The 18,913-nt window shown below is 33.8% G+C and overlaps 1 protein-coding gene across 1 annotated transcript in view; it reads right to left on the minus strand.

Annotated features, from left to right (window-relative positions):
• The window catches only part of ARHGAP24 (Rho GTPase activating protein 24), a 511,224-nt gene that overhangs the window by 274,592 nt on the left and 217,719 nt on the right, over positions 1 to 18,913 (minus strand). The gene's annotated exons all lie outside the window — the stretch shown is intronic.

Below are 18,913 nucleotides of genomic sequence, written 5' to 3' on the forward strand. Positions count from 1 at the left end.
GTCAAATTAAAATGCAATTAATTCAGGTCCTATTTATGTATTCCCTAACTCAGCACCATCTTGCAATCAGCTGCAAAAGCCAGAAACGTAGCAGTCATTATTTTTATTCTACTGTAACTTTACCACCACCAAGCCCTAGTCCAAGAGACTGTTGTCTCCTTATCTGGAATGTTTCAAATACCCATTCATTAAATTCCCCTCAATACTGGAACATCTTTTAATACATTCTTTTTCCTTAAGGTGGTCAGAGTGATCTTTAGAAACAGAAATTTGATCTTGCAACTTTCCTGCTTGAAAATCTCCAATGGCTTTCCTTTGTCTTAGAATAAAGCTCTGAGAGGTCTGGCTCCACCTACACCTCTAAACTAATTTTTCCACTCTTACACTTTCAATGCTTCCTATGATCTAGTCAATTGCCCTTCTATAAATGGCATCATGCTCTCATTTACCTTAGAACTACATTCTTTCTCTGGTTGTTTTATACCAATTTTTCAGATTGACTACATCTAAAATATACTTGCATAGCTTCCTGAATTTTCCTTAGACTGATTTACTAGTGTATGCAATTATGCTATTTGTAAGATTATTTAATTAATGTTTATCTCTATCATTAAACTATAAAAGAGCAAATATAATGCGTGGTTTTTTTTTTGTTGTTGTTGTTTTCTTTTTTTTGCGGTACGCGGGCCTCTCATTGTTGTGGTCTCTCCCGTTGCAGAGCACAGGCTCCGGACGCACAGGCTCAGCGGCCATGGCTCACGGGCCCAGCCGCTCCGCAGCATGTGGGATCTTCCCGGACCGGGGCACGAACCCGTGTCCCCTGCATCGGCAGGCGGACTCTCAACCACTGCGCCACCAGGGAAACCCATAATGTGTGTTTTTTACCCTAAGCTACTGCCAAAGCCTAGCACTTCACCTGGCATAAGGTTAATGTTTAAAAAAGGGTATTGCTGAGTGAATGCGTACTGTTAGTACAGTAAACCCAGTATTCAAAACCAAGCACGCTGGATTCAAAAGCCTATACTCTTATCCACTATATTATATTGTCCATTTTCCCAGCTTTAAGCAATATTTAGCTCAAATAATATTTTACACAACTTTCATTCTGCCTGGTTTGGCAGAGAATATTATCGTCATTATATTTGTCCCTCCTTCTGGGCTTAGAGTGATAAAGCATAGCACTCCCTAACTAAAACCTAAGGAATTAGAGGTTAGAAGGGTACCTCCCCATCTGTCTGCACCTTACAAGGTGAGGTGTTGGAGGTACTGCTTTGTTTTCCTCCTCCAGGAAGTAAAATTTCCTACTTCTCATCATATCTAGTGTCCTCTTGCCTATGGATTCCATTCTACTTACTGGTATTTTTTAAATAATTTAAAAGATTACTAAGACTTTGAAAATATTCATTATAATTAAGACCATTTATAGAGAGGTTTATATAGAGTAATAAAATCAGTTGTTTCAATTACTAGTTTACTTCCTGAAGTGCTTTTGTGAAATAATTAAATGTGTGATTTAGCTCAGTTTTAGAACATACCATCTAACCTTCTAGATAGACACAACATTCATTTCTGCATGCATGTATGTTTGTATGTATACACGTATGACATATTTAATTCTGTCTTCAGGCTCTATTTAGGATCTTAAACTGTACATATGTCCTATAAGTTGAATTCAAGCCACTCTTCTACATAAACTATTCCCCTCTATGAAATCCCAATCAACTTCACTTGATAATTAAAAGGCAGAGTAATGTTATCCTTTGTTGTCTTTTTTGTAGATGAGAAATAGCTACTTCTGGCTGAAATTATCATTTTCATTTTCAAATTTGACATTGTATTTATATTTTGACAGTTTTCCAAACAAATTGTGATGTAAAAATAATAGTTTACTTATCAGGAGGCAATGTTTAGGGCAGGGTATACTGCAATTGCCAAACCTTTTCTGTGGTTAGTTCATTAAGTCATTCAGTAAGTAAAATAAAGTCATTTAATTGAAACAACTAACTTGATCACCTTGTATAGAAACAAAGCAGTTAATATCTATAACTAAAAGAAGGGTGTTAATTGTGATAGTTATCTTCTAAGTATTTTGCAGTGTATATATTGTCAGAAAATGCACATAGACAAACAAAAATCTATAATTTACCCACCACCATAGATAACCAATATTAACACCATATGCACCTATCCATATTGGTATGTATTTATGTAAAAGTGTGTATTAACATATACAGTAATTTTTACAAAAATAGTAGTCAAAATATTTATTATCTGCTTCAAAACTTAAGTCATATATTGTTATTATGTCAGTTTAATAATCTACATCATTTTAAAAAGCTGAATAGCATAGTACATTACTTCCTTGAATATGCATACTATCACATCCTTTATTATTGTAAAGTGTTTATGATTTTTTGTAACTGTTATTACATATAACATTTCCATGAACATCCGTGAAGTTAAACCTTTGAGCTTCTCCTTAACTTATTCTTTAGGACAAATACCTACAAGAGAAATTAGTAGTCAAAAAGTATGCACTGTTTGTGTGTGTTTGGTTAATTCTTCCAGAGTTGCCGTAAACTAACTAACCAAACAAACAACTAATAAACAAATACAATTCAAGTACCTCATCTGATTAAAACATAATGTATTGAGACACTACCATATGTCAGATAATATTTCTAGAACTATCTCAGGTGATGTGAGGTATTTGAAAGAAATAAACTCTACTCTCAATAGAAGAATAACAGTATATAACTATTGAACAAGTGAGTGTCAAAGTAGGTTGAAAAAATATATATATATATAAAATAAAAGTTTAAGAAGAGAGTGCCATAAGGGCAGTCTGATTAGTTCGAAAGATAATATGAAGAAAATGGTTTTTAAAGGAGGTTAAGGTTTTAAGATTTAGCAAGCTAGGGGTAATCTTCCCAAATGGAGGACGTAGTATCAGCAAAACAGTAATTAGAACCATATGTGCAGAGCACGTTAGACTAAGGAGAAGATTCATGTGGAGGAATAGTTAGGAAGTAAGGCTTCTTGGTGATGTTGAGGACATGCTGTGGGAAGTCGAACACTAGGCAGAGGACGTTGCACTTGATGTCCATGACAGCTGAGAACCAGAGTAGGTTCTTGAGCAAAGCAGGAGATTTAAAAATACCACCTCTTAGAAGTTTGTTACCACAAAGCAATTAATTTGACATAAGAGAGCAAAGTCAAGACATAAAGGTGTCAGCAGTAGAAATGGCATAAATTTGCATTAGAGATGAATTATTAGAGATCTATTTTGAGGAAATATGAAAGAAACTGGTCATATCTTTAACTCAGGGAATGAAGAAGGAAGAGTCAAGATGACTTCAGTTTTTCTCTTCTGTATATCTGAAAGAAAGTTGATGCCTCTTGTTAGAAATGGGAAATTAGGAAGAGTCAAGCTCCATGAGACCCATGCTCTTGAGCCCAAACTCAATTCTTTAATTTTTTGTTAGTAGCTATGCTGGGTATTCCTTATTTGCCCTCCAGATCTTCTATCAACCCATCACTCTATTCTGTACCCTAGGAGAGTAACCTCTACAAATTGCATAAACCAGGCTCTCTTGACCTCTGGCTTCAGGTTGGTTTCAAGGCCACAGCAGGAAGTCAGAAAACCACCAGAGTCAAGCCAAGATAACTCTCCCTCCATGCTAGGCAGCAATTTGACCCTAGTTGTATTGACTTAGTCCACAACTCCTAGACCTTCAGGCTTCTGCAGGTGCCAGTAGACCAGAGTGGTAATGGGTTCCTCCCTCTTTTTAGCCAGAGCTTTTTCACTATCCTTTTGGTTTCCAGTAACCTTTCCAACAAATTGTAAATAATTTCTTTACCACACACTCTTCAATTACACCTTTTGAGGTAGAGCCATCAATTTCTTGCTGTGGATCTTTAGTGACAAAATATCCAGGGTGCAAATATTCTTGAGTTTTTTAAGAAAAGGCATATTAACCCATGATGTTCAATATACCTCACTGCAAATTTTGGATGATCAGAGAGAAGAGGCTCAAGTACAAGGAAGGGGATGTACTCTTTTTGACAGTTCACTACATATGGCAATAATTATATGGCAATAGTTAATCAGCATATTCAGAATGGAATTACACTTATTTTTCTCCCCTATAGGGAATATCCCTTTTATAAAGCATCTTTAAAACTTCAAAATGGAATAATATGCTAAATTCTTTTTTTTTATAGTTGAAAACTAAGAGTTGGCAAAAGAAACATAATTCAGAACCATACTAGTATTTTGCTTTCAGCTAAAATTGCTATTAGAAAAGCAGCTCATCTCTAGTTAATATCAGATCATTGAGCCAAAACCACAAGATATTGGGGTAAGACTAGATGCTGTTGAAAGTAAGCATGGTGATATTATTCTCTGGGATTTGGATTGGAAAAATGTATGCATATGCAGTAGCTTCATTAGTTTCATAAGCACAATAATGAGATTTTTTTTCCAGCATCAACAATGATCATGAGCATCACAAGGAACAAGGCAAAGTCTCAGCTTGATAATATATGTGTATTTTTAATGTGACTAGACAGAGGTTTGAAAATGATATCAAGGTGAAATAAATATTACTCAACAATGTTTAGTAGAGTAAAATAGATTAGGTTTTAATAGCGTAGATCAGTGTGATTTTCTTCTTTGTATCAAGTAACTTCATTAATTCATTCAACAAATAGTTATTAAATAACACCTAGCATGTGCCAGGCCCTGTCTTAGGCACAGAGAATGTAATGGTTAGAAAGTCCAATAATGTCCTTGTACTCCTGGATCTGAGAATCACTCAGGGTAGGCAGAAAATTGGAAAAAAAAACCCAAGAACCCCACCTATTACAGATAAGCCCCTGTTATGAAAAGGAAACAGGTTACTGTATGCTTTTAAAGGACATAAAATTGTATCCACAAGTGCTCCAGCCATATCCCAATCTACAAATGACAATGAAGTCAGTGGTTAAGTAAATTTATTCTGGAGTCAAACTGCCTAGGTTCAGATACCCACTCTCCCACCGAATAGCCAAGTGACTCCAGGCAAGATATTTATCCTTTCTATTCTTCATGTTCATCCTTAAAATGGGATAAAAATACAACCTACTTTATAACTGTGAACTAATATATGTGTAGTTTGTAGAAAAATGCTGGGTACATGGTATTTTTAGTTGCTTTTTAATATTTTAAAAAGTCTTTCTTATATTCCAGAAGTCTGCAAGATATTTTGGGTCCATATTTTGCTAATTCCCAAATAATAGGATGATTCTAGTAAAGGTTCAAAATACATCTGCTAGTATTATCATCTAGTTGAGTGAACAGGGAAGTAAACTAATTAGAAAATTTGAAGTCAGTCTATCATGTCCATAAGACTAGATTAAAACAAATAAACCTCTAATTAGCAATCATAATAACAAACAGCAAAGCAAAATGATATTGATAATGATGATTGCTAACATTTCTTGACCATATATTACTTTGCTAAGCAAATGTGTATTCTACTTATACAGTATCATTAATTTGCCTCGTGACTCTGTGTCATGACTCTCATTTTATACGTAAGGGAAATAAAGCTCAGGAAGCACCTAGCAAAGAGACTGGCACAGTAGATTCCAAATACTTATTTGTATTAATTATTAACCCAATTCATGTTCTTATTTCTAATCAATTACTGTTACTTAAAGCAGTTTGAAGAATGTTTATAAATAGTTATTGAGTTTCTTCTTAGCCCCCGAAATAGTTTTACTGATTTCTGGGGTGCTTCTAAGGAATTACGAGAAGGGGAGACTTGCAAATTGGTTCAAATTTAGGATCTACCAAAATAATTCTGCAGTGCAAACTGCTTGGGGAACACTGACCTAAGCAGTGTTAATGTTTCCAAACTATTATTTAAATTAACAATGATAAACATAATAGCATAACTGTTTTATAAGTACTGAATAAATAGAAATAAATTCTCTATACAGATGTCTCATCTTGATGCTTTATATTCTAAACTGCAAATTAAGAACTTGAGAAGAATTGTCATTCTGGGTTCACTCTAATTTTAAAACAGCATTTGCATAACATTATTACATATGTTCAGACCCTAGGAGGCTAACAGGATAGCAATAATTGTGATAGAAAAAAAATATGTGCAGTGTTTTGATGTAATTTATTTAAAAGATTTTAAATCTTTCTTTTCAGACACAAGGATCCCTTGCCCCATGTGAACTCCCCCTCTGGACGGAACAGAAGAAGTTCTTGAATTTCTTCTCTGATGGGGTCCTTCTAAATGAACATTCTCCCTGGAAACACAGACATTATCATCCTAGCTACATGTTTTTAATTAATTGGACAATGGAGAAATTCCTTGACTACAGGGGAAAAAACAGATTGAAAATGTGGAAAAAGGAAGACATTATTCTAAAACCAAAATTCTATAATTACACTCTCAAAATTGGTAGATACCTTAGAAATTACTTTTTTCACGCTTATCTAATACATGAATCCCTTTGCGATACCACAGGCATCCAGAATTTTCCCACGACATCTATCTCACAACCTTTCTTAAGGTGCCCCATGCCATTTTTGAAACATTGTAATTGGAAGAAAAAAATTCAACTGTTGACACAAACTCTATCCCCCAACAATTTCTACCCCAAATTCTTCCCTTCAGAGTGAAATCCCCCTTTTCCATCTTGAATCATTACAGCTAACCATCTGCTGAGACTTACTGTGTGCCAGCACTCTGATGTACATTTTAATCTTCTAGAATACCATGTGTGGAGGTACAATTACCACTGTCCACTTTACAGAAGGAAGGTTGAAGCATAAATAAGTTGAGTAGCATGCAGCTGGTGAAGTGCAGAGATGCAATTTGACCTTCTGTAAATCCAAGCTCCACTTCCTTAGCTAGTATTTTTTATATGATAGAAAGCTGCAGTGTGATTTATTCATTCATTCACTTACCTGTTTATTCATCAAACATATATTTAGTATGTACTATGTGTTGAGAATGCCAAAATGCTTAGAAAAAATGGAATGTTAGTATAGATAATCTTCAGATAGCCAGGTCATAAATAATTTTTATTTTGCTAAGTTTTTCTTATTTTTTTAAAAAGTTAAAATAATGAGCACGTATTACTGTGTACTAAGGAAAAATATACAAACTTTTTTTTTTTTTGCGGTACGCAGACCTCTCACTGTTGTGGCCTCTCCCGTTGCGGAGCACAGGCTCCGGACGCGCAGGCTCAGTGGCCATGGCTCACGGGCCCAGCCGCTCCGCGGCATGTGGGATCTTCCCGGACTAGGGCACGAACCCGAACCCGTGTCCCCTGCATCCGCAGGCGGACTCTCAACCACTGCGCCACCAGGGAAGCCCCAAACATATTTTTAACGCAAAGAAAAATGACAGTAGACGGTAGGGTTGAATAAGCATTTTGGAGTCTCAAAGTTATACTGCCTTGCGGTAAGGACTGTTGAAGATAGTTCTAGAACATATCTAAATATAGTACAGTACTCTGAATATTGGCCACTAGAAGATATCAGGTCCTAATCCCTGGAACCTGGGAATGTTATTCTATTGCGAAAATGGTCTCTGCAGATATGATTAAGTTAAGGATCCTAACAGAGAATTATCCTGAATTATCTGTGTGGACCTTAAGTACAATGCCAAGTGCCTTTACAAGAGCTCGACACAGGGAGATCTGTTGCACACACAGAGGAGAGGGTGATGAGAAAAGGGAGGCAAAGACTGGAATGACACAGTTGCAAACCAAGAAATGCTGTCACCAGGAGCTGGAAAGTTCCATCCTAGCACCTCTGAAGGGAGTTTGGCCCTGCCTACACCTTGAGTTTGGACTTTCTGGACTCCAGAACTGTGAGAGAATAAATTTCTGTTGTTTTAAGCCAACAAGTTTGTGGTAATTTGTTACAGTAGCCAAAGGAAACAAATACATATAAAGGCTTTGAAACAAGCTTTCTAATGACCCCTAGGGAGGAGTTTACAAACAGCTGACATTTTGAAAGGAGTCCACTGCTAATTCTCAAGTGCTGGTAAGTGGTGCCTAAATTTTAACTAGCCAGGGATTTGAGGGGAGAATCCACAGTGTGCAAGACATTCAAATAGGTGTTAGCTAAAGAAAATCCCTCCTCATCCAACCCTCTGCTCTCAATAGGAGGAATTGATTAAACCAGTGTCACTTCATGTCCTGGGATTCCAGGACGGAATATCTGTGGCAAGGTTAAGTAAGAGTCCTTATTCAGAAATGACTGAGTTCAACAGCTAACCCCTCTCAACTGGTTACTAGGACCTTGACCTTTTATTTCATGTCCAACAGTATATGCTATTTTACCACATTTATTATTATTTCTCAATTAGAAAAATAAATGTCAGCTGCTCAGGGGGTGATAAATGCCAAAAGTTTGAAGCAAAGTCTATGGGAGGAGAAGAGAAAAGAAAAAAACATGTTTTTGAGTTTATGTCTCATTATGAAAGAGATATAAAGAGCAAAAACAGTGATAGCTATATAATGTTTATTAAGGGAAAATCTGGAACCCTAAATAGAAAAGTCCAATAAGCCATTATCAATGGACCAGAAAGTTGTTAATAATTAAAACTTTCATTTAATCCTTTATCTTAATCAACTAATAAACCCTTTGTGTGTTTAAAAAGTAAAGCGGAAAAGACCTAGGTTTAACCTTGGAAGAAACGGTATAATAGCTAAATTTATAATACCAAAATAATCTGGGATGCTGAATTAAGTGATCATGCTAATTTTTTAACAACCAAGTAAAATTATTTTATAGCTGGTTTAATAACTTTCCATATATTTGAATCTTAAAACTGAGAAGTACAACTAAGAGGAAAAAAGTCATTAACAGGAAAAAGGCAAAGTAGGACTTAATCACACAGTTGCTTTTTACATTTTGAACTTTAAAATGAAAAATCTCCTTTGGCTTATTGGACACCTATTTTTATTGGCATGCTTCTACTTCTTTGACCTACAATTAATTATGTTCTATGTAATCCTTAAAATACAGTGCTGAAATTGTAAATACAGTGTGATATTTATTTTTGTAAAGATAATATGCTTTTTCAAAATTACAAAAGTTTGACAACATAGTCTGTTGCTAAGGAAAACATTACTCTCATCCACTGGTGGTAGGAGGGCAAAATGGTAAAATTTATACAGAGAGCACACTGGTACGATTTATCACACCCACACACGTAAGAAATGGTTTATTTGCAAGGTCACTTGCTTTACAAACAGCATTGTTTGTAATAACAGGATTTGAAACAACTCAAGTGTCCATCAATGAAAAATTGGTTAAATAAATGATGATATATCTGGGTAATGGAATATTATGCAGCCACAAAAAATAAAATAAGCTATATCTATTAAAGAATATATATGAGAATACATATATTAATAGTTCTCTATGGGATGTATTATAAAGAGAAAGAAGGATAGCTCAATTTAGAAATAAGCATTCAGTATGCTATATTTTAAATAATAAAGAAATAATAACAAGAACATATATATGTATTTGGCTTTATTCACATAAAAAATCATGGGAAGAATATACATGACACTAATCAAAGTAGTTATCTGTGTATATGCACCCCAGTGTTCACAGCATCATTATTTACAATAGCCAAGATATGGAAGCAACCTAAGTGCCCATCAACAGATGAATGGATAAAAAAGATGTTGCATATATACACAGACACACAGACACACACAAACAATGGAGTACTACCCAGCCATAGAAAAGAATGAAATTTTGCCATTTGCAACAACATGGATGGACATGGAGGGTAATGCTTAGTGAAATAAATGAGACAGAGAAAGACAAATACTGCATGTTATCACTTATATGTGCAATCCAAAAAATAAAACACATGAATGAATATAACAAAACAGAAGCAGACTCATAGATACAGAGAACAAATTAGCGGCTATCAGTGGGGAGAGGGCAGGGGAGAGAAGCAGCACAGGGGTAGGGGACTAAGTGGTATGAACTACTATGTATAAAATAAATAAGCTATGAAGATATATTGTACAGCACAGGAAATATAGCCAATATTTATAATAACTTTAAATGGAGTATAATCTATAAATATATTGAATCACCACGCTATACACCTGAAACTAATATAATATTGTAAATCAACTATATTTCAGTTACAAAAAGTAGTTATCTATAGGGAGAGTGTGCGTGTGGAGTGGAGAATAAGGATGGATGGGAAGTAAGACTTTCAATGTAAACACTTAATACAGTTTTGATTTTGAAAGCAAATGAATGTTTTATCTACTCAGAAATTAAATTTAAAATGAAAATAATATGCAAAGAAAAAGTTTCACCAAAATACTAACACTATATACAGTTAAAACTTTAAATATTCTTTATACTGTTTTTTCTTTAGAATTTCTACATTGCAAGTATATTACTTTTTTGATATAAAAATAAACCATTTTATGTTTGAGTTTGAGTTAATTCACTCAAAGTGTTAAAGATATATCTGGTGGGCTCTACACATGTTATTCTAGATGTGCTAAGACAACCTGGAACTAAGAACATGCAGGGAGTATGAGCATAGGCACAATTTTAAAACATGTTTGTTTCATATCCAAATTTCTTTGATAATGTGCATGTGAATATTTTTAATTTAATTTTGTCTTTCCTTGGCAAACAACTACTCTTCTTGCTTAGCAAAATAATCTCAAGGGAAAATATTAGTGACTAAACTTTTGGATTTAATAATCTCAGAAGTTCTATTGATTTCATAGTTGTTCTCACACAATATCATACAATGTGTTTTTCTGGCTCCTGCCCCAAGCTACTCAAATGTCATTGATTTCTTTCTCTATCTTAAAAATTTTGACTTGGCTTTACGATTAAGAAGCAAAGTGCTTCAATTCTAAGTATTCATTTTCACCATGCCTCTGTCAGATCGACAAGAGACAAAGTAGTAATCCAATTAAAATCTAATTTACTTTGCAATAGTTAAAATTAATATAACAGCCTTTCTACTTCTAAAATACATTAAGTAGAAATTTTTGTTGTTTTTTTGATAGCTATTTTAACATGCATTGATTTCCTACACAAAGAAAGCACTGTAACAAAACACAAGTATGCAACAAGCCAGATAGCTTGACAATGATACAATCATAATGCAACATGAATTGTTGTTGCATTTCCTCTCTAGGTCAGATGATGTTTTGCATGCTGAAGATACAGCAGCATTGAAAGTAGACAATGTCCCTCTTCTCATGAAGCTTAGATTTTAATGAAGGAAGAAACACATATATTCACCCATACATAAATACATTTTAAATAACAAGGGAATTATTAAATGATGTAAAGTACTGTGTAGTTAATTAAAATAGGGTGTTACCTGTGAAAGTGCCTGGGTGGCTACTTTGGAATGACTGTTCAGGGAAGACCTCTTTGAGCAGGTGACATTTTAGCTGAGATCTAAATCCTAAGATCATTTTCCTTCCTACAATATTAAATTCTGTAATATTAATAGAGGTTTTACAAGGTTAAGACTTCCAATTCAAAAGATGCAGACCTATTAGAGAACGGACTTGAGGATACAGGGAGGGGGAAGGGTAAGCTGGGACAAAGTGAGAGAGTGGCATGGACATATATACACTACCAAATGTAAAATAGATAGCTAGTGGGAAGCAGCCGCATAGCACAGGGAGATTAGCTCGGTGCTTTGTGACCACCTAGAGGGGTGGGATAGGGAGGGTGGGAGGGAGACACAAGAGGGAAGAGATATGGGAACATATGTATATGTATAACTGATTCACTTTGTTATAAAGCAGAAACTAACACACCATTGTAAAGCAATTATACTCTAATAAAGATGTTAAAAAAAAAAAAGACTTCCAATTCATAAGCATGTTATATCCCACCTTTAATATAGGTTTTTTTCATGTCTTTCCACAAATGATTATCATCTGTATATTTTTGTATCTGTATGTATATATATAAATCTGAATTTGTATATATACTGTTGTATATTATATACAGTATAATATTTGTATTAGTATATATTTTGATCTACCTTGTATATTTTGATGCTCTTCAAATGGCACCTAAAATATGTTTTTGAACTGTTTACTGCTAGTTTATGAAAATGTATACTGATTTTGTATACATCAACCTTGGTAAACTATCTGTGAGATATTTGGGAGTTTCAAGACATGGATATTGTCTGTTACTAATGGCAGCTGTGTATCTTCTTCTCCAATCCTTAAACATTTTCTTTTATCCTACTGTGTGCTGACAAGGACCGACTAATAAACTGGTGAATTGAGGTGATAATAGCAAATATTCTTAACTTAGTTCTGGTGTTAAAGGGAATGCTTTCAATGTGTCATCATTAGCTATGATGACAGCTAGAGATTTTTAATAAGCTATTCTTCATCACTTTTCAGGGGCTTCTCTTTTATTCCTAATTTGCTAAGAAATGTTTTGTTTTTTTTAAATCATGAATGGATGTTAAATTTTATTAAACCCTTTTTTGTATTTATAGAAATAATCAGATGACTTCTCCCCTGTAACCTATTAGAATATTAATAATTAGTTTTTAAATCTTAAGTGAAACAGAGCCGGTACTATAGTTACACAACCATTCCATTACCTTCCTGAGCACACTGTAAGATTTCATTTCCCAGTCACTCCTGTGTCTTAGGTGAGATCATGTGACTAAGTTCAAAAGTGATGTACTTCCATTGTACTAAGGGAAAAGTGATGTACTTCCAAACTTGGCTATAAAACATCCTGTGTGATATTCCTCTCTGTCTCTTCCCACTTGTATGCTGAAAAAAGGTGTTCTTAAATTGCAAAGCTACAAACTGATAAGTGCTTAATTCCAGAAATAATTGTGTGTAGTGAATATGCATACACACATATGTATGTGTGCATGTATGTATATGTATATATGTGTATGTGTGTGTGTAGCAATCTGCTAGGACACTCTTCCTACAAATGTTTGGAGAATACCACCATTTTATGAGCACTTTGAAACCTTAAGGAAATCATAATATCGCATGGGTACTACTTGAATTTTTCTGGTGATGACAATTCAGTACTAAGAAAGGAAGCAGAGTAGCTACACTGAAGGAATCTGAGCCCCTAAAATGTCATGGTCTCTAAAGACCTCAAGAGTAGAGCTATATATTATTTATTTCTCTATCCCCAATAGTTTAGAAGGTAACAGGCATATAGAAGGTACAGACAAAAATTTATTGAATGGCTGAATGCATGAAGCCACCGAATCTTTTGGTGAGTTCCATTATCTATAAAATAGGGATAATTATAGTACATATGTGAACTAACACAGAGGATGATTTGGAGATTAAAATCAAATCAGGCATGTGGCATTTTTAAATTGTGACACACTTTGGAAAAGATGATTTTTTTCTTTTATTCTCCCACGATAACTCATTTTGTCTAATAATATTAGATACTCAAGGATAAAACTGGTTTTCTTAGGTGAATTGAGTTCCCTTTTATCAGAGGAATTCAAACGTGGCCTGAGAAATCACATGGTGGAGTTGATAGGAAGAATGTGTGCCCTTTGACTTCCTGACTTTTAGCCTCCTTTCCAATGAAGACACCATGGTGTAAGGAAGCAGAAAGGTAGGGAACATATACATTCACTAGGATAATTTTAAGTAGAGAAAGACAGTAAAGTAAGAGCACAGGCTTGGGATTCGACAAACTGGTTTTAAATTCTGACTTTCACATCCTAGACATATGACTTGGAGAAAATTATTATTAACATTTGTACTTCTGTTCCCTCATTAGCAAAATGGATCTAAAAAAGAGCTTTCTATAGAGGATTGTTTATAGGTTTTAATAAAATTATGCATGTGAAGTGTTTAGCATAGTAACTGATATATGGTTAGACATCAGTAAATAGTAGCCATTATTAAGACTGTTTTTCATCTAAGTCTAATTTGGTAATTCTCTGGGTACAGGACAGAGTTTTAGCTCAATAAATGTTACCTATTATTATTTATATTTATAGTCTAGTAGAACAATACATGTTGAAAAGTGATCACAACACATACATATATAATGTTACTCAAAATAACATATGTTGAAGAATAAATGAGGCCTGAGCAAGATACTGCTTGATAGAGCTGTGAGTTTTCAGGTTCATCTTCCCAGGAGTTTCTCTTTGACAAATTAGGAAATGAAAACCAGCAAGCTTCTGTCCTGGAACTAGTCAGAGTCCTAAGCAATAATTTCCTCAGCTCATTCAGACCATTATGCCACATACTAACAACAGGCAGGTGGAGATTAGGAAAAAAAAATGACTATTTCCTTTTTTTTTTCTAAAAATATATAAAATTAACAATTAATTTAGACATAAATAAGATATTCAGAACTCAGGGTGCAATAGTCATGCTGGTCTCCTTTTCATTCCAGGTTGAGTTAATCCACTTTCATTCTTGTACCAGAGGCATTGGTGACCTAATTTTTGGATAAGACAATAAACTGTCCAACTTTACTAATGTTCTTTAGATTTTCCTGTTTTTCAAGAAAATATAGCTTGTGTCCTACATATATGTTCAAAGGGTAGAAAATATTTTTCAACGATTTCTATTTTTAATGAAAAATAAAAACCTGTAGGGGATCAGTTTGGGATTACTTATGTGTTCATCAAGTACCTTCTGAGTATCTAAAATCTGAATTTAAATCTAGTTGTATTTTATGATTATTATAATCATCGATGTATTAAGAATCTCAGTGGAAATATTTTTCTAGACATAGCGAAAATAAAAGTTAAAGAGATAACAGTTATCTCTTAGACAGTCAAAATAAAACACTAATTCAGGAAGCATAAGGAAGGGTTCCAAATTTCTCTGGTGAGGAAAATAAAAAAGTCCAAACAAATCATTTGTATTTCTGCATTCTCCTTAACCACAAACTCTGCTAAAAATATTTACTTGCATGGATTATAGTAGTGGTATTAAGAAAGAAATTTGAATTTTAAAAATATAAACAATAAGAGGTACTCCTAATATATCTCAAAAAGATATCTTTTTGAAGAACACATGCTTCAGTGAAACATATGTTTCATGTCTAGTGAAAATCTTTTTTTACTAGATTTTTAAAAATAAATTAATGATTGTTAGTCATAGAAAAATATTAAATTAAAAGTAGACGCTAAACTGAAGTTCTTCACTATGACAGGTGAATTTTAGTAAGCTAGGTGAAATTTTACATTAGCATTTATTCTTAACTAGAAAATTTCACAGTATATTCAGCCATTTTTATTTAGTAATCAAGAAAATACATTTTATTAAATTTTCATTAAAATATACCCAGTGATTCAACAGATGCAGTATTTGACAGATTTGGTATCCATCAGGGAAAAAAAATGTTTAATGGGAATTTGAGAGGTAATCTGCCCCTAAACTTGTTTTATATCTACATATCACATAATATTAGAGCTGGAAAGTACTTTAAAGTTACTCAGCTCATTCTTCTACAAAATACCTCAATTCTGTCTTCATCCATCTTCTGTTGAACACTCCAATGAAAAGACACTTACTGCCTCTTGAGGAAGTTCATTCCACAATGGTAGCCACTGGTCTTTTCTAAGATTTACATGATAGCCAACTAAAATCTGATACTTGAGAATCTCTGCTGCCCCTGCCAAACATTTGATTGATAATGCTCTCTGGCTCTTGACATCTTTGAAGACAGCTACTATGTTCACACTAAGTCCTATATTTTGTTCATCCATTCAGAAAAATTAGGGTCCAAGCCCACATCATCCATACAGACAGCTCTGAAACCAAGCTTGTTTGTCATTAACTGTTCAAGCATGGTGCCCGAACCCAGTGCTCCACATGAAGAGCCGCTGAATAGAAGTTAAGAGCTTAAGCTCTGGTGTCAGACTGACTTTGTTTACAGCTAAGCTCTGCTCCTTGTTAGAAAAATCTTGGGCAAGTTCCTGACCCTCTCTGTGCCTCTGTCTCTCCATCTATAATACTAGCAATTGACTTATAGAATTGTTAACAGCTTAACACAATGCCTGCACATGGTAAGTAGACAAAAATATGTTAATTTTTAAAAATACTGGACTATAATCTTTTATACCTGGACAAAGTAATTCAATTAAAAGGGTCTAAAATTTTGCTAACCCTGCAGGTGTTCTGATCACATTGTTGTTGCTTCCAGAGAGTATATGGTCACTTTTCACATGAACTTCTATATACACACAAGTAATAATTTTATATTCATTCAAGTAATGATTTACCCTAAATGTATATATGTCTTTTTTGTATATTATATGTATATTCATACATTTTCTTTGCTAAATTTTTGTGTTAATTTGGGTCAAGACACTAAATTTTGGGGTAAAGTATAGTATCTATCATTTATATAAATTTTTATAGCTTATAAGGTATTTTTAAATATATCATCTTACTTAAACTTCGCAAAAATTTTATATTTAATTAATTTTATAATTAGAAAATTTTGCATTTAACGTCTTTTAACTGGGATACCTTTTATAGACAATGGAAGATTATAATTTATGTTACAGTCTTTAATTCTACTTAGTGATACACAAACTAATTGTACATTTTATATCTGATGTGGTCTCATATTAATTGAAATATGGTTTACATGTGAAGAACAGGTACATTCATCATAAGAAGCAACAAAATCTAAAGAAAACTCTTTAGCAAACTTCTCCACTTTCTTATTTAGTAAATAATTGAGAAATATTTAATAACTATTTAGGAACTATTTAATAGTAGTCTATTTAACACTGCCCACACACTCCAAACTTTTAACACTTATTGGTCACCTCCACTGTCAATCAATCAAATTAACTTATGATGTCTTCTTAGTTTCTTATAATGTTTTATCTCCTTGTTTATACTTTCAAAAATATATGTTAAGTTCTACTATATGCCAGATATTTTTCTAAGTGTTGAAAATACAGTGCTTAAAAACAAACATGAAGAAAATACAAAATAACAAAACAAAAAGCACATCTTGTCTGTAGAGTTTACTTTGTAATGAGGGAGAGACATAAATATATGTGTAATATAGTGTCAGGTATTAATTAAAGTTTTAAAAATATTTTTACATAACAGAGGATAAAGAACTGAGTATCACACTTTTAATCCCTCCACACATCACAGCACATTGCCTTATGCATAGTACATGGACAGTACATTCAGCATTTTTTGATGGCCCATTTGGCAAAAGTTACTTTTGAATACTGCCAACTTCCCCTGTCACTGCCTTATTTTCTTTTATTTTTCTTATGGCTTCCATTTCATAGGTATCTTATAAAACATTTTCTCACTGCCATTAATAAAATTTAACTCATAAATAAGGGGTTTGATAATACTAATTTAATCCATTTACACATGCATTTTTAAAAACCTGAAATGAAGAAGAAATGGTTTTATTGACTCAAAGCCTAGAAGCTAAACCAGTGTGAAGAAGATATATTAAAGTGCATTATTAAAAACCTGTATGTTGAAGAAATCAAAGGGGAAATAAAAAAATACCTAGAAACAAATGACAATGGAGACACAATGACCCAAAACCTATGGGATGCAGCAAAAGCAGTTCTAAGAGGGAAGTTTATAGCAATACAAGCCCACCTTAAGAAGCAGGAAGCATCTTGAATAAACAACCTAACCTTGCACCTCAAGCAATTAGAGAAAGAAGAACAAAAAAAACCCAAAGTTAGCAGAAGGAAAGAAATCATAAAAATCAGATTAGAAATAAATGAAAAAGAAATGAAGGAAACAATAGCAAAGATCAATAAAACTAAAACCTGGTTCTTTGAGAAGATAAACAAAATAGATAAACCATTATCCAGACTCATCAAGAAAAAAAGGGAGAAGACTCAAATCAATAGAATTAGAAATGAAAAAGGAGAAGTAACAAATGACACTGCAGAAATACAAAAGATCATGAGAGATTACTACAAGCAACTCTATGTCAATAAAATGGACAACCTGGAAGAAATGGACAAACTCTTAGAAATGCACAACCTGCCAAGACTGAATCAGGAAGAAATAGAAAATATGAACAGACCAATCACAAGCACTGAAATTGAAACTGTGATTAAAAGTCTTCCAACAAAGAAAAGCCCAGGACCAGATGGCTTCACAGGCGAATTCTATGACACATTTAGAGAAGAGATAACACCTATCCTTCTCAAACTCTTCCAAAATATAGCAGAGGGAGGAACACTCCCAAATTCCTTCTACGAGGCCACCATCACCTTGATACCAAAACCAGACAAGGATGTCACAAAGAAAGAAAACTACAGGCCAATATCACTGATGAATATAGATGCAAAAATCCTCAACAAAATAGTAGCAAACAGAATCCAACAGCACATTAAAAGGATCATACACCATGATCAAGTGGGGTTCATTCCAAGAATGCAAGGATTCTTCAATATACGCAAATCTATCAATGTGATAAACTATATTAACAAATTGAAGGAGAAAACCCATATGATCATCTCAATAGATGCAGAGAAAGCTTTCACCAAAATTCAATGCCCATTTATGATAAAAACACTGCAGAAAGTAGGCATAGAGGGAACTTTCCTCAACATAATAAAGGCCATATATGACAAGCCCACGGCCAACATTATTGTCAATGGTGAAAAACTGAAAGCATTTCCACTAAGATCAGGAACAAGACAAGGTTGCCCACTCTCACCACTCTTATTCAACATAGTTTTGGAAGTTTTAGCCACAGCAATCATAGAAGAAAAGGAAACAAAAGGAATCCAAATCGGAAAAGAAGAAGTAAAGCTGTCACTGTTTGCAGATGACATGATCCTATACATAGAGAATCCTAAAGATGCTACCAGAAAACTACTAGAGCTAATCA

This window comes from Orcinus orca, chromosome 4, assembly GCF_937001465.1.
Source record: "Orcinus orca chromosome 4, mOrcOrc1.1, whole genome shotgun sequence".
Taxonomy (NCBI): Eukaryota; Metazoa; Chordata; class Mammalia; order Artiodactyla; family Delphinidae; genus Orcinus; species Orcinus orca.